A 2,351-nucleotide genomic window follows, 5' to 3' on the forward strand; every position below is an offset into this window, starting at 1 on the left:
ATTCGCATCGACACACGGATGCAGACACCCACACGAACACACACACACGCAGACATACACATAAAACACGCACATGCACGCACAACACACACACACAAGCACACATACACACACACACACACACACACACACACACAAGCACACATACACACACACACACACACACACACACACAGACAAATACGTGCAAACACATTTACACTGTATATGGACAGATGCAGGCATACACTCAAATTCTCTTTCTTAACCCCCTGCCTCCAATCCACAGGCACACATTCGCACACATTTATTCAGAACAGAAATGTTTTCACATGTAGAAACAGATATCGTGATGAGACTGAAAAAAAATGCCCACAGGATACAGTACGCATAAGACTGTGTGTTTAGTGTCTGTGCTGAAGGGTGTGTGTGCGTGTGTGTGTGTGTGTGTGTGTGTGAGGGTGTGTGTGCGTGTGTGTGTGTGTGTGTGTGTGTGTGTGTGTGTGTGTGTGTGTGTGTGTGTGTGTGTGTGTGTGTGTGTGTGTGTGTGTGTGTGTGTGTGTGTGTGTGTGTGTGTGTGTGTGCGCGCGCTCTACTGACAGTCATGGTGAAATCATATTATATGTCTCTTTGGAGCTGTATGAATCTCTCTCTCTCTCTCTCTCTCTCTCTCTCTCTCTCTCTCTCTCTCTCTCTCTCTCTCTCTCTCTCTCTCTCACACACAGACACACACACACACACACACACACACACACACACACACACACACACACACACACACACACACACACACACACACACACACACACACACACACACTCCAATAAATGTTACAGTATAAAATGATGGTGAACGAAATGACACCCCCTCGTTTGCTGTGAAGCGTCATGTAGCCAGATCATTTCCATCAGCTTCCTTTAATGAGGAGTAGCGTTTCACAATTTGAAGACACAAAGTTTCCAGCCATGGTCTTGCCTTTACAAGACAGGCTGGAGATATGCTTGCTGCAGGATAGGCGTTTCGTGTATGATCGCGTTGCCATGCGTGTTTTATTTCAATTTTGTGCGCGGGAGAACACCTGACACAAGATACACAGGCGCGTGCGTACGCTGTAATGTTGACAAATCCGCGAGTGGTTAGCCTATCTTTCGTGTTGAGGTCGCTGTAGAGTCAAACAGTGGTGGAAAACATTAATGAGAGCCCTTCTGGCTATCTGCCCTCTAGACGTTACCTCCAGGATCGTGCAAAGTGCTGCGGTTGTACTGAAGCAAGTATGTGTACTCGGTCGTACGCGGTTGCATGAGTAATTTACGGCTCACAGCAAGCATATCACGGGCCTTACTCCTCTCCTCTCTGTCCCCATGACCGTCTGCCTCCCTCTTTTTTTCTATCCCTCCCTCATACTGTCTTTCACAGTTTCACTCATAAAATCTGCCATGTAACTCACACACACACACACACACACACACACACACACACACACACACACACACACACACACACACACACACACACACACACACACACACACACACACACACACACACACACACACACACACACACACACACACACACACACACACACACTGTCCCAGTCATCTTCAATAGATACATGTAGGCTACAGTAAGAGCAACAGTATTAGCATAATGGTGCCAATGGCGGGTGAAAGACTGGAGGCAAGTTGAGTACAGACACAAAATGGTGTCATTGTTTTATGTTTTCTTTCTTGTTTTCTTTCTTTTTTTTGTCAAGCACATTGATCTGACACATTGGTCATTGTCAAGCACTTCATCTGTGTATGAAATGTGTTATGCAAATAAACTTGCCTTGCCTTTGCTTATTGTGAGGGGTGTGTGTCTGTGTGTGTGTCTGTTTGTTTGGCCTCTAGGAATTCTGCTCTCATTATTTAATAATGACATGTTTCTTTTCTTTCATGTATCACAGGGACTGGGATACTCAGACTGAAGGCATTGAAATGTCTTATTGAAAGTGGACAACATCCAGAATAAAGAGCTCTCACTTCAAGAGGAAAGCAATGTGAACTTTGGGTACATTAACACATGATACATGAGGTCGTATGATTTCACACATTCACACATGTCTCTCTTTCTATCTCCTCTCCTTGTCTCGACTCTCTTCAAGTGTATTGCAAACTCTCACTTAATTGTCTGAAATTTGCAGAATGTGGGTATTGGAATAGCATACTCTCTCCCTTTCTCCTTAATCCATTCTCCACCCTCCTCCCTTCTCCTTATCATCCTCGAGGTGGCAGGAAACATTGTGAGATGATTGATGATAGATTGATAGGTCTGATCTCTCACCTTGAAATTAAATGTATGGATTTGCTTACTTTATTGCCACTACGCTAA

At 44.6% G+C, this 2,351-nt stretch overlaps 1 long non-coding RNA gene across 1 annotated transcript in view; it reads left to right on the forward strand.

Moving 5' to 3' along the window:
- The window catches only part of LOC134461015 (uncharacterized), a 21,761-nt gene extending 19,737 nt beyond the window's left edge, over positions 1 to 2,024 (forward strand). Inside the window, exon 4 of the long non-coding RNA XR_010037204.1 lies at positions 1,927 to 2,024. This is a non-coding gene — a long non-coding RNA (uncharacterized LOC134461015). The remainder of the gene's footprint in view (positions 1 to 1,926) is intronic.
- Positions 2,025 to 2,351: the final 327 nt, after the last annotated feature.

The sequence above is a fragment of the Engraulis encrasicolus genome, chromosome 13 (assembly GCF_034702125.1).
Source record: "Engraulis encrasicolus isolate BLACKSEA-1 chromosome 13, IST_EnEncr_1.0, whole genome shotgun sequence".
Classification (NCBI taxonomy): Eukaryota; Metazoa; Chordata; class Actinopteri; order Clupeiformes; family Engraulidae; genus Engraulis; species Engraulis encrasicolus.